Consider the following 14,990-nt stretch of genomic DNA (forward strand, 5'->3'; position numbering starts at 1 on the left):
AGCAATAGACTACCAATATAACAGACCTAATTCTAGAACTCTAAAATTAGCCAATCACAACCAAGAAAAATCGTGTGGCTGTGAGTCGTTTGCCAGAGCCGGGTCAGACGTCATAACGGCTCTGGCCCGATTGCAGAAACCAACTATAGGCCGGTTGTGCGACGAGTCGGTGAACAGATCAGGCCCAGTGTAGAACCGGCTCTCCTTGGCTATCTGGGAAGAAACATTGTGAAGGAATTCGCACAGAAGAATGCAAGGAGGAAAGGGCGTTTTGGTCATTGTTAAAGGTAAGTATATATTTAATTCTATTAGGGATTATTAGGGATATGTATTAATCATGGAATCAAATTAACTCGGGGTAAGATGTTGGCCTAGCCGTAGGCCTATTTGTAGGTCTGTTCTCTGTGCTGGTTTGTGTATGGATGTGTGTAGCTGTGTGGGCGGACACGCACACACAGGGTTTCAGTTGACGCATTTGCCTCTGCGGTAGAGGTTCCGCTGACAAGAGGGAAATGCTTGCAGGATTCTGACAGCAGGGGGAAGCAGAGTGTAATTTTTCCTCATAAGGACAGCTTCCATCATTCTGCATTGTATGTGACGTCACACCGCATTGCATTTCAGGGTGATTCGCTATCTTAACCTAAGGTACAAGCCAAATCTTGCCAATCCTTGCCCATTTAGGGGGTACCCTATTTAAAGCTTTATAACTCCAGATGTGAACACCACAAAGACTTTAAAAATGGCTTAAAAGAAGTAAGACATTTGTACAATTTACAATACTAATGCAGATTAGTTTATATTCATAATTTTGGAAGAAATAAAGTGCCACAAATGCAATTGTTTTGACAAAAAAACAAAAATAAATTTGCAATTTTTAAGTTTGCAATGAAATACTGAGAGATTGCATATATACAGGAGGTTAAAATATACATGTGCTAGGTCAAAAACTTCTTGACCACAAGTTCATAAAATCTAAGGGTGGATATGTAGAACTACTATAGATGTATGAAGCAAAAACTATGCAGTGTACCCAGCATCTCCAAATCTATCCAAAATGTCTAAATTATGCATTGCTGTAAATCATAACATATCCACGTATTTCACTACAAATCAACTGTTTTGACTCAAGAAAATCACTGTTGCATAATTTTCAAATGGGAATTACAAGCTTTCAGTCAGTACAGTGGTCTAAAATAGCTAGGTGTCCAGAAACATATCCAAAATCTCTCCAAAATTGAATAAAATGCTTTTTGTCCATTATAAAGCATATAAATGAGCCCCTAATGAGGGTTTAAGATGAAACATTGCTATCAGATTTTTAAAAATTATGCAAAAACATTGTCACACAATGCGGTACAGTACCTAAATGTGTAATAATTAACTCGTGTGTATTTCTATACTCTGTACTCTCGTATATTTTCTTGTATGGGGATGAGGCAACATGAAAACAATTTTCACCCGTCCACCACGTTTTGGCAATGGTCCAGCTCTGACGTCATCACTGTTGCATGCTTCACAAAAACTATTACACTTCCGTCTAACGCTTACAGTGTGAAATATTTACATTATATAACACCACTAACCTATTTAAAGATACTCAATTTAAAAAATAACGTATATAACCGAAATATTTTGAACGGTAATACTTACATAGAAATGAAGAAATCCCCTCTATGTTCAGTAGATAGAGACAGTATCAATGATATTGTTCTATTCGCTTCTGTTTTGCTCCAGAAAACGATGTCAGTTAGGTCTATCAGCAAACATATGGCTTAGCTATGTTCAGAAGTCCTCAATAATAATAGTATTTTCCAAGAAATTACGAAATATCCTTCAACACGTTTCGTTAGGTGCATCGTATTTGTCTGCTAACAGGGTGAATGCGTAAGTGAATATGATGCTAAGAATATTTTCTGTTACGCTGACCTATAAAACGCTATTCCAAAAGCAGAATTAGACATGTTATACATCGTTAGAAAGCTTATACTCTCGCCTACTGAATAAATGAATTGTCAATCAAGTCAGACTGTACTAAAAAGGGCGACGACGCCGTAAACAACAGGTGTGGTGTTACGCACAGCTATTTTGGAAGATACCCAGGCGTCACAGATGCGCCTATATTTCCCAAACGGATTGTCCAAGACAATATATGACCACGCAGTCTCAAAAGGGACATCTCTACACGTAAAACCAACAGTAAGGTTTTATATTTATTCAATATTTAGTCCCAGATATTGACTGTAGAATGACATGGTATCCTTTTTAAAAACTTTTTCTCGTTTATTTCGTTATTGAGTGAGCAGCGTTTTCACTGCTGTATAGGCATATCTTAGGGCTATTGTCGGGTTTATCTTGTTGCTATGACGGAATACGATTTTTTAGTGGTGAAAGAATATTTTTATTAATGCCAGGATAGACAATATTGTCCATTATGTCAAGGGTGGGGGGTGTTTTTTAGATGAGACTGCAGGGAAGGGGTGCGTGTTAAATGAACGACCGGAGCGACAATGGTGGGGCTACGAAACTCCGTTTTCGGCATAGTTGTCATGTATCGTCTACTAATGAAACTGAAACAACGTGTTTCTGTTTTCATCTCACACGTTGGTTGCAGTAGCACCGAATGTTTGACTTTAGTAATCTAGGCACGCGGGCGTGCCCACCACTAGGGGCTGTGCGCTAAGAGGTTAAAAACATTAAATTCTGTACATTCTGACCCCATTTCAACAGACAGAATTCATAAACAACTTCACATGTCCACACAATAAAGCCCCAAACTAAGGGGATTTTGCGTTTTCTCCTTCTTCTCATTCTTATTTTTCCTGCCGCCTATCCCACTAATAACATGTCTCCCCATTGGACATTTTACCGACACCCGCCAAATCTTCACCTACATGACCCAATGAAAAACTCGCATACACACGCAAAATACCCATACCTTTTTACTCTGAAACTTTTTCAATCCAAACAGCTAGTCCACCTGTGGCCTAGTGGGTAAGGTTACAGTCTTGGGAACACAGGGTCCGAGGTTCAAGCCCAGCTAGGAACGCGTTTCTTTAACCTGCTTTTAATAATTGTCTACTACTTCTCAATTATTGCTTTTGCACCATATCTACCCGCCGTTAACCGAACGTATACACTGAATTATGACTGCACGTACAGTTATTAACCGGCTACAATATTGCAAAGCCATATGGATTCAACGGGAGTGCTTCTGTGCTTAATGGCTTGTGTTTTTTAAAACCACGGACAGGTTTGCTAATGAGATTCCACGCATTGCATAGCTATGTCATGGTGCTGCACTAACCAAGTCACAGACTGGTAAACCTCCGGTTGAAGGATTGAATACCGCCTCGCCCTCAGGCAGATAATTCCCTCTTTTACACTAACGTTTTCTTACGCTTTTATATTTTCTTTACCAAAACTCGCTCACGGCCACCCATATGCATTTCATGACGGCAAATGTATTCCTTTTATTAAAAAAGTTACACCAGTTCACCACCCAATCAAAAACTCGCATACACAGGCAAAATACCCATTACCTTCTTACTCTGAAACATTTCGGGGTTAAATAGCTAATCTGCTTGTGGCCTAGTGGTTAAGGTTACAGTCTTGGGAACACGGGGTACTAGGTCCAAGCCCAGCTAGGGACATGTTTCTTTAACCTGCTTTTACCCTCACTAATAACGTTCTCTTATGCTTACATTTGCTTAAACCAAAACGCACTCATGGCCACCCGTATGCATTTCATGACGGCAAATGCATTCTTTTTATTAAAAAGTTACACCAGTTCACAGCTGTGCCATTTCTACTAACTACATTTCTTCACTTGGCTACTTTACAAAACCTTCTTATCAGCAAACGCCACGTTTCTACATTCATGTTACCTCGCCCTGTTCTCTATCTAACCACATACAAACAATTACTACGCATGTCCGTTCTGCAACTCCCCATTAAAACATTACATTTAAAAACATGATTCACTCATAATTATAACTACCAGTATTGAACATGAAAAAAACACAGCAGTGCAATACATTTCACACGTTACTTAACCCACTTCAACAGCTGGCGCTTTATAGCGACTGTTATATATACCGTTCTATAAGGAATATAAGCTCGCTCATGGTCACTCCATTTACTTCGCACTATACTATACTATACGTGATCATGTCAACCTTCACCTACATGCCCATTCTGCTAAAAACATATTGTTTCAACTACGGAATTTTGTCATTTCATCCTAATTTCTCTCACACTGTTGTTATTTTCTCATATGCAAAGCCTGCTGGGACATACGCGTCTGCTCCTATTCTCCACTATCATGTTTTCCGGTTCTAGTTTAGCAAAACAGCGAAGAGGATTCCTACCTGCAGATAAGCCTATCAAAATGCCTTATAAACCTTACAAACACTAAAACTGCATCTCCACGAAATAACAGACAACGGAGCAGGACAGAAGGATAAACCTTACAAAAACTAAAAGTGCATCTCCACGAAATAACAGACAACGGAGCAGGACAGAAGGCTACACAAGTTGCGACCTAGGGAGTTATAATTCTACGGGCTTGCTGATTCTTTTGTCAGTCAAGGCTCCTTGGATGGACGTCAAATCCGTGAGTACATACACTGGCCATATTTCATCTGCGTTTCCAATGCGTTTACGCTTACGTCACTGCATCCTTTCTCACAGCCACTGTTTTTACATATATAGCAAACCGAAACTGCTGAACGGTACACTCTCATCAGACTGTACAAATTCACACAACGATAGCCATAATCCACAACTGTTTCTTACAGGCTCGCATTTCTCACTCTCATAATAAAACGCTTTGCAAAAAGAAATGATCTCATAAAAAACACGTTTTCAACGTACAAAAATGCCAAGTTACTCAAAAGTATTGATATCAAAATGACGCCAAGTTACGGTACTACAAACAATATAGGCTATCTTGCCTCACCGAAATGACATAAGATGTATTTCAAAGCAATGCTACCCAATATTTCCTCAGTTCTTTCAAGTCACTTGGCCCTGTGTTTTGTAATCTTACCATTTTACAATGTCATGCAAACTTTGTGTCAGATCAAAGAGTCAAATATTTCGAATTGCCTCATGGAACACATTGAAATTAATGTACAAAATTGCTGCTGAGTAACTACAGGAAGCATATTTCTCCAGAAAACATGTTTATACTTGCTTCCGAACTGAATTTGAGTACATGTGCAAGTTATTGTATATTTGCTACGTACAATGAATACTGCATGTAAAATACATAGTGTGCATACATACATAGAGAACTTCTTTATCCCCATGGGGACATTTCCCTCGCAGCATGTTACATTCACATTTACGAACACACGCTTATACCAAGAAACATACTATCATTCACGCAACAGAAAGGCTGGGCAGGGAAATACATACATACCAATACAAATTGGACATATACACGCCTATTCAATCAATCTTCACTGTGAGAGAGCCATCCCCACACATGTTTGGCGTGTCCATGTACTGCATGCTTATACACAGGGCCAAGTGACTTGAAAGAACTGAGGAAATATTGGGTAGCATTGCTTTGAAATACATCTTATGTCATTTCGGTGAGGCAAGATAGCCTATATCGTTTGTAGTACCGTTACTTGGCGTCATTTTGATATCAATACTTTTGAGTAACTTGGCATTTTTGTACATTGAAAACATGTTTTTTTATGAGATCCCATTTTACTGCGCATGAGGTAAGTTGACCCCAGTTGTTCTAGTGATGAGCAGTTTTCCGTGAGTAATGCCAGGTGACATTGGCAGCACACTACGTGACCAAAGACGGGAAGTATTGGAGAGGTTAACTGCTTGTCCAAAATTACCAATACTTACACAATGTCTCCATGCCGCTTACCAGTGATAAAAATGCCTACTTATTAGATAGCGTTAATTTAATCAACAAAAAATATTCCTTATGACCCCTTCTTCCATGACGAAAACAAAACAATGAAATAACAATTTAGAATATGCCTTAGGGTTTAAAGTGAACAACCCATTTATAAAATAAATGTTTTACAATAAAGAATGAATGTAAATAGATTAATTAAAACTCCTCAATTAGCATGCTCAATCAAGCTACATCACATGGTAACAGCTAGCTAGCAGAAGGTGTTAACAAGGTATAAACAGTGTACTTTGCATTAGGCTACTATCTGCCGGTTAACTGAAATGTCATTAAAAAAACGTAATATATATTCACTCCATTAATATAATCAAAACTTACCTGAAAGCCTGTAGTCCTTTGGTTCAGGTAGTGTTGGCAGTAATGTGGGCTGCACACATGATTGGAGAATGCACTGTGCATGCAGAGGGTTGTAATTTTACTGAATTCCTATTTAAAGGTGCAGTGTGTAGAATTTAGTGGCATCTAGCGGTGAGGTTGCAGATTGCAACCAACTGAATACCCCCCCCCCCTTTCCAAGGACGTAGGAGAAGCTACGGAGGCCTCTAAGTTCTAAAAATGATGTCATCGTCTACGACAGCATCGAGTAGCCAAATGTCAAGTGATGAGGTTCCGTGATAGATTTATAAATTGTAGTTATTTAGTCTGTAAAACTATAGGTCATAGCTTACAAGTAAGATAGCGATTATGATTGTTAATTGTTCCGAATTGTGGTAGTGTTTAATTGTCAACGTTAGCTGCTTTACATGGTAAATCATAGAAAGACATGATTACACTACTAACGCTTACATTAGTGTAAAATATCCTCATTATAAAATACCACTAACCTATGTAAAGACACTCAATTTCAAAAATAACGTATATAACCAAAATATTTAGAGCAGTAATACTTACATAGCAATGATGAAATCTTATCCGTTTTCAACAGATTAAGAAAGAGTAAATCAATGATATTCCTATCCGCTTCTGTCTTACACCAGAAAACGATGTCAGCTAGGTCTATCAGCAAACATATCGCTTAGCTATGCCCAGAAGTCCTCAATAATAATAGTATTTTACAAGAAATTATGAAAAATCATTAACAACGTTGTTAGGTGCAGCGTATTTCACTGCTACCACAGAGTGAATGTGTAAGTGAATGCGATAACAAAACTTTCGATTATGCTGACCAATGAAACGCTATTCCAAAAGCAAAATTAGACATGTTATACATTGTATCTTCCAAAATAGCTGTGCGTAATACCACACCTGTTGTTTACAGCGTCGTTGCCCTTTTTAGTACAGTCTGGCTTGATTGACAATTCATTTATTCAGTAGGTGAGAGTATGAGCTTTCTAACGATGTACAACATGTCTAATTCTGCTTTTGGAATAGCGTTTTATAGGTCAGCGCAACAGAAAATATTCTTAGCATCGCATTCACCTACGCATTCACTCTATGTTAGCAGAAAATATGCTGCATCTAACAAAATGTAGTCACCGATCTCAATTTCTTGGAAAATACTATTATTATTGAAGACTTCTGGACATAGCTAAGCCATATGTTTGCTGATAGACCTAGCAGACATCATTTTCTGGAGTAAAACAGAAGCGAATAGAACAGTATCACTGATACCGTCTCTGTCTCCATCTACTGAACATAGATGAGATTTCATCATTGCTATGTAAGTATTACTGCTCAAAATAGTTCGGTTATATACGTTATTTTTGAAACTGAGTATCTTTAAATAGGTTAGTGGTGTTATATAATGTGGATATTTCACACTATAATGTAAGCGTTAGATGGTAGTGTAATAGATTTTGTGAACATGTAACAGTGATGACGTGAGAGTTGGAACATTGGCAAAACGTGGTGGACAGTTGAAAATTGTTTTCAAGTCGTCTCATCCCCATACGAGAGTACAGAGTATAGAAATACACACAAGTTAATTACACATTTAGAGAGTGTACCGCATTGTGACCATTTTTTTTTTGCATTATTTTTAAAATCTGATAGCAATGTTTCATCTCAACTAGTTTAACTCACACGCTGTTTTTTTTTTCATGAGCTAAACCCCTTTTTGTGTATTAGCAAAACACATTTTAACCTCAATGTATATACATCAAAAGATCTTTTACCATTGGTGTATGTATCAAAATACCTTTTAAAAGAAATAGTATCAATTCCCCCAATATCAATATCAATCAACAGAGCAATAAAAGTAACTTCAACCAATGAAACAGTGATTCCCTTTTTTCAGTCCAATGAAGGGAATGAAAATATACAGTCTATTAAATGTGTCCTTCAGTGTTCTGGCAATGATCAGTCCTACCAGGATTTCAGATGAAAGCAACAGTTCCGATCTTTCAGAATCGTCCCATCAATTAGCTTGGCTGCAACTGCTGAACTGTACCACCACTGTAGTAGCGCAGAGAAGCAGCAGAAGAAATCCACTTACCTCCAAAGATGTCGAATCTAACACAAACAGGGAGAAAGGAAAAGACCCGGTTGAATAGGCCAAAGAGAGGATTACATATTCACTCTATGCATTTACATATAGTTGTGATCATAAACTGCTCCAATTACACATGTGATTAATTTCTTTGTGTGTCTTATTACTCTTCATTAAATCAACCATACACATGGCTAAAATACTTTTTTATAAACATCACCGTATTAATTAGTTGCTCTGACCCATAATTTACTTTCCCTTTTATTTTTACTGCTAGCACACTTGCCAAATACACACAGGCGGAGCGCCAAATTACAACGCACTGGTTCAACATGTCATGTTCAGAAATGTCCAAGAACCCTTAAACGCGAATTGGCGTTTTCTTTGAAGTTACAATCTCGAAGATTTCCGTTTCGTTCTCTTTGGCGGTACCAAAGGCGGAAAGCAGTAATTGCAGGTGTTCCACCGGATCCAACCAGTTTCGCCTGGGTGACGTCAGTCAGTTGGCACCTGGGCCACGCCAACTATCCCTACTAACAAAATGTGGTTGTGGCGACGTACTATCAACATCTTCTATTGGTCTCGTAACGTCCGCGTTACGTCTCAATTTACGTAGTATTACCGTAAAAACGTAAGACCAGCACCCCGTCGCTGCGACGTCGCAAAACAACGTTGTGGATACGTAACAGTTACGTCCTAACAATTTTACGTTTGACAATGTAACAGAATAACCTTACCCCGAAGTTGTGATTACGTCGCCAGGCAGTCATCCGCCGTAACGTTATAGATTTACGTTGCAGACACGTTGTTTAAACTTCTTTATTACGTTATTTACCTTTCCACAACGTTGCGGATTGGTCACTTACTAAACCCTGACCATACATTTTGATTGTGTGTTAAAAAAAGGTATATCATGGTGTTTTAATTTTGATCTCCATTCTATCCTACCAATGAAATGCCATTGCTTCTGTAATTCAGATCTTCAAAATTTAAGATACTTTAAGTGCAGCAATAAAAAATGTACACATAAAGCCCAAATAGAATAGAAAGCCTTTATGGTCATTGTATAGAATACCATTGAGATCAGGTTCAAGTTACATTTCTAGGTAGGCAATATGGGCAAGCATAATTATGGTACAGAAGATGAGAAACTAGATACAAAAACATAAAAAGGGTGAAGGGTTTCAGGACAGTAATAACCATAGACCAATGATTTCAACATTAATAGTGTTGAGTATTTTTGTCTTTTTCAAGCGGTGAACTACATTCAAGTTAGGATCACCTTGGATCAACTTGGAATACAGTCACTCTTGTCTCAGGCATGTCTTGAGTGGGGAAGGCTGGACCTCAGGTTCTTCACTGGGGCAACAGTCATAAGGCCATGTGTGGGAGCTGAAAGGATATGAAATTGGACCAAGTAAGAAAAATACATTGAGTAACAATTTTTTTTTAAATGTTTATAAATGTGTTTTATAAACATTATAAGCAGGCTAAAATCGTAATTGTATTTTGACAATGACAAACAGTAAATGAGCAAAGAGCTGTTTCCATATAGGGTAAATGTCCCTATTAAGCCCACCAAGTCCGCTTTTCAGACATTTTTAATGTATACTGCCCCAATTTAAGTGAGAACATTTTAGTTAAAATGAAAGTCTAATCTCTCATTTGAAGTGCCAATAATTCATTTATATATTTCTAATGTTTTTATTGTTTAATTTGTCAAAAGTCTGGCATGGGCTTAATGGGAACCTAACGTACCCTTTAAGCCCATGGGTGTTCCAAATAAGCCCACTTCATGATTTGTTGATAAATAAATATACATTTAAAAAATCTTAACACAAACTTCTATTCAAATCTGTAATCTCTTAGCTCTCAATAGCTATTTTCATTTTGTCTCCACTCCTATCCTATGGCCTGCAAATGGCATTTGAAATAGGCATGACCAGCCTTTTTGCTGTGTTGTCAACACAGAAAAAGTTAAACTTACAATATGTCTTCTTTGGAATGTAGCCAAAAAAAACTATTTACGAACAAAATCAAAACTATAGTGGAAATTGCTCTTCAATACTTCATCTTTCAATACGTGTTGTCATTTTGTCTGTATCTCTATCCTATCATGTGCTGTTGGCATTTGAAATTGGCCAAAATTTCTGGTCCAGCCAGCTGGTTGAAAGTGCAGGTGTTATGAAAATTTCTGAAGACTGACTGACTGAACGAAAAACAATTTCAGGTTCAATACTAATGTTCTAAGGATAGTAAATGAGTCAATTTCAGGATTTACAATTAAACAATAACTAATTCATTTTCAAATGTTAATCACATTTAGTAGTTAGTAGTTTGAAAACATTGTAAAAACACATTTTAGAACCATTCAGTTCAGTAACATTAAAACACAGTTCATTATGAGGAGACATCAGTCATAACATCTTGAAGCTCATGTATCATTAGCCTATAACTTAAACAAAATAAACAAGAAAGATTTCAACGTTTCTGCAATTTCTACTTTCTCCTAGACTAAACGTAGGCCTATGCTCTTTGAGGTGATTGTATCGTTTTAGTAAGGCTATCATTTGCTCCATGCTCCATCTTAGTAGTGTAACATAACATACCTATGTTATGTACCTATGTTATAACCTATAGGGTGGTCTAAGCTTTATTTTATTTGTTCGTTTCAATCTTTTGCCCACGTTGTGGTTGTCTTTGTCTTACGGTAACAAGTCTTTCATGGCTTTCATCTTGTTTTTGCAGATTTTCAATGACCTCATGATTGCGCAAATAGAATGGAGGATGAACTTGCGCTTCTATCATGCGTGGACATGAACTGTAGTTCTTTTGTGTTTTAGTCATCTTAAACTAAAACTCATCTGAAAAGTAAAGATTAAAAAATTATTGCTAATGTTAAGACACAGGCCTATCCAGAATGAATTGACCTATGCAATATCACTGACATTTAAATATGGGTATTAATTATCTGAATTATGGAGCTGATTCATCAGGTAAGGTCAAAATTAGGGAGGGAAATGGTTCAAAGGTGAAAAGGGAGAAAATCCCCACTGAAACACAGTAAAGTGGGCTTAATGGGAACAGATGGGCTAAAAGGGCACGTCAGTGAATTTATGGTTAAAATACAGAATATTTTATTCTACTCACATGACATTAAAAAAACGACTATATGAAATAAATCTATATATGGTGCACTAACATAATATGAAAAGTATAAATTGATCATGCAGAGAAGTAATTAGCTATACTCATTTACATCCACCCAAGACAGTGTGATTTTTTTTGCTAGAGTCCCCTTTAAGCCCACCAGGTAAAAATGTTAATTAAAAAAAAAAAGAAAAAAGATAAACACACATTTATTGTCTATTTAACAATATAATAATATAAACTGCATACAAAAATATGAACTATTCATGCTTTATGTCATTGCAATGAACCGTACTATGTAGCTACTGTATTAGTGCAGCATGTGGTCTGTTGGCTAACGTGCTAAAACTCATATTTTGATTTCAAAAGAAACAATATTTCTTATTCAGGTAATATTCTAACATATGCCTCATTCAAAACACTAATCACTTAAATTTCAATAACAAATGAGTACTTACCAAAAACAGGAGTAGAAATATACAAAATGTTATTTTCTGAGGGTACCAAAATCACCTAAGTTTTTTTGCAACTTCTGGGATCAGCAGGCACATGCCACACGTGCTTCGATAACTCAATATCGACAAATGTGATTGACTTACAATAAAAAGTGTCATTTATGTAACAAGCAGCTTCATCTGAAAAAACATCACACAGCAAAAAATGTCGTTTTTTTATTTATTTGACTTGCAAGTCAAATCAAGAAGTTGCAAGTGGGCTTATATGGTACGTGGGCTTAATAGGGACGTTTACCCTAATATCCATAACTACCTTCATTCTGATCTTGTGCTCTAGTTTCCATTTGAGCTGTTGGGCCAAATGTAGAGAACTCTGCAAAAGAAAATCAATTTAAGTCAGTATTTGGTGAAAATACAGAGAAATAGTCTTGATTAATATTGATTACACAGTGCACTGCCGCGAAGCCAAAGCCTATTTATTCATTTAATTTTTTTAAGGCCACGATTACACCAGGTATAGAGAAATAATGCTAGAGGATTTTTTGAGGATTTTTGAGTTTTTGTATTTCTAATGGAAATAACGTTTAGCTAAATGCTTTCAAAAGAGCGCAAAAATAGCTTTCAAAAGAGGCGCCAACAATGCTAGCTTGAAAAGGCTTGAATAGCTCCAGTTTGTCAAACACCAAAAACCAAATGAAGACCACAACTATTTTATATCACATTTATGATGCATATTTTAACCAACATGTTGATATCTCATTAGGACGTGGACAAGGTGAATTACAGCTTTCAAAAGAGCCCACACATACGTTAGCTTTCAAAAGTGGCGCTGGCAACAACGCTACCTAAAAGTACATAAAAAAAGGTGCTTTACGGACAGCCGTTTATACATGTCGAATTAGCTCAATTGTTAGCTAACTAAACAGGCCATCGCCGAGATCAGCTAGGTAATGTTAGCTGGTCTTACATTACATTTGCACTGGGCTATTAGCGTTAAATACTCAAAGTAGCAAATATGTACCAAACAGACGCCATTTCACCTACTAACTTAAAGCATTAACAACATTAAACTAGAACTGCAAACATGCATGTTGAAAGTAGGACTCCATCATTACATTACAAATACTACTAACTGAAAATGTCTCCAATGCATTCAGTTCTTCTTGTTAGTTTTCACGGCGGTTGGCATCCAGTATTGTTGCATTAATACATTCAGTTAAAAATATAAAGGCGTAATGAAACGCTTACCTGCTCTTGAACGCCGCCAGATTTTCCCACGGAGAATTTGAAATCACAACGACCTTCTTCTAAGACCACGTCACAGCAACATGCGCATGTGATTGAATATACCGTCTTCTTGTTTTACAGCGGGTGGTACACAGCTTATTGGTGAATTACCGCCACCTTCTGCTCCGGAGTGTGTATCAGACAATAGATTTACACTAAAAAATCCCTTCACCCTAAGCTATATTTTATCCTCCATGCTTTACACCGAGTCCTACTATATAAAATCCCTATCCATGTCAGCCACCCTAGAACCCTATACCTGCTTATCCATCATATCCTATATCTAAAAATAAATAAAAATTTAGTTTTCTCCGGCTTGACATCTTTACACAGAAATTAGACTCGGCTCTGCTCCACCTATACCCCAGGTTAATGCTCTGTGTAAAGACGGCTTTATTCCGATCATTATAATATATTGATGAACTTGATAGCAATGTAAATAACGGTAACGCCAATTCAGATCAATGATTCGCAACGAGACGAAACTGTTTTAGAATGTTGCAGAGAAAAATGCAGCGGTGTGAACTGGTTAGTTGCAGAGCGTCTGAAGCCGTTGCCTGGTCTCAAAAGACCCACCTTGTCAAATTGGCAAGTGCAGTTAGAACGTTTACATTCAGACGTCTTGGAATTTTGCAAGTTGCATACAGTCTCGTTACGAATCATTGATCTGAACTGACCTTTAGTTAGCTACATTGCAACGTTGCAACAAGGTAGCATTGCATTCGAGAGACGTTTTGCGAGGTCAGTACCAGTCGGTAGCGTTAGCTAGCGTTTTTTCTAATTGTTAGCTGACATTAAGCTAGATAGCTAGTGTTAATTACATTAGCTATCTAGCTAACGCAACGTTACCTGAAATGAGAGATGGCTACTGTGCGCAACTTTGTCTAAGCTAATGTTGCCTTTTTTGCAATGTTCCTGATTGATTGATTTTCATTTCTGAGGCTTATGACAGCTAGCTTAATTTGCATTGACACCTGCTGTCTTCCTCATGTTGTCACAGCCTAACAACAACCTCCAAAGGCAATTGCAAAGTCTAGAATCAAGATTAGACATCAACAGCTCTCTTCTACATTCACTAACGACACAAATGAATACACCTGCCTAACGAAACACATCTGTGAAGGCAATTCAACAAATACTTGTAGTACCTTAAAATGGGGGGACCATGTACAAAAGGTGCTGTCATTTTTAAATGGTTCATCCAATATGGATGAAAATACCCTCAAAAAGTGGAAAATCCTTGACTGGCTGAGTCAATCACCGGATCTGAATCCAATTGAACATGCATTTTACATGCTGAACAGGAGACTGTAGGAAAAAAGTCCCTGAAACAAGCAGGAACCGGAATTCTTGTCCGTCAGAGTTCTTGCGGACACCCTGTGGTGATCACACCTTTAGTGACAGTTACGGATCCGAGGGAGCAAGTGCCTTCTGGATTGCAGAAATTATCCAGGTATCCTACCCTTCCGTACACTTCATATTTTATATTTATAAAAACCAAGTAAAATACACCCACACTTTAGACAGATGCTGTTGCAGCTTTTTGACCTTGCTAACGAGACAAACTGAATCTATACTAAGAAGACCATACTAAGAAGACCACACTAACTTTTCAAGGACAGATAAACTTGGTGAAGTGGTGACTGCTGACAGGAAAGACACTGAGAGGTCAAAGATAGCCTGTTTCAACACAAAACTTTATCGACCTATGCATCTGAACGTGCTCTGG

At 37.5% G+C, this 14,990-nt stretch overlaps 1 long non-coding RNA gene across 2 annotated transcripts; it reads right to left on the minus strand.

The window, feature by feature from the left end:
- Positions 1-5,705: 5,705 nt before the first annotated feature.
- Positions 5,706-14,092, minus strand: LOC135261813 (uncharacterized). 2 transcript variants are annotated; one of them, XR_010332035.1, is made up of 4 exons: positions 13,223-14,092; positions 12,288-12,347; positions 9,652-9,761; positions 5,706-8,392 (listed from the first exon to the last, which is right to left on the minus strand). It is a non-coding gene; the product is annotated as an uncharacterized LOC135261813 (long non-coding RNA). The 2 variants fall into 2 exon arrangements; XR_010332034.1 differs by lacking the exon at positions 5,706-8,392 and having other exon boundaries at positions 9,408-9,761; positions 13,223-14,090.
- Positions 14,093-14,990: the final 898 nt, after the last annotated feature.

This window comes from Anguilla rostrata, chromosome 8 (assembly GCF_018555375.3).
Source record: "Anguilla rostrata isolate EN2019 chromosome 8, ASM1855537v3, whole genome shotgun sequence".
In the NCBI taxonomy this organism is placed as follows: Eukaryota; Metazoa; Chordata; class Actinopteri; order Anguilliformes; family Anguillidae; genus Anguilla; species Anguilla rostrata.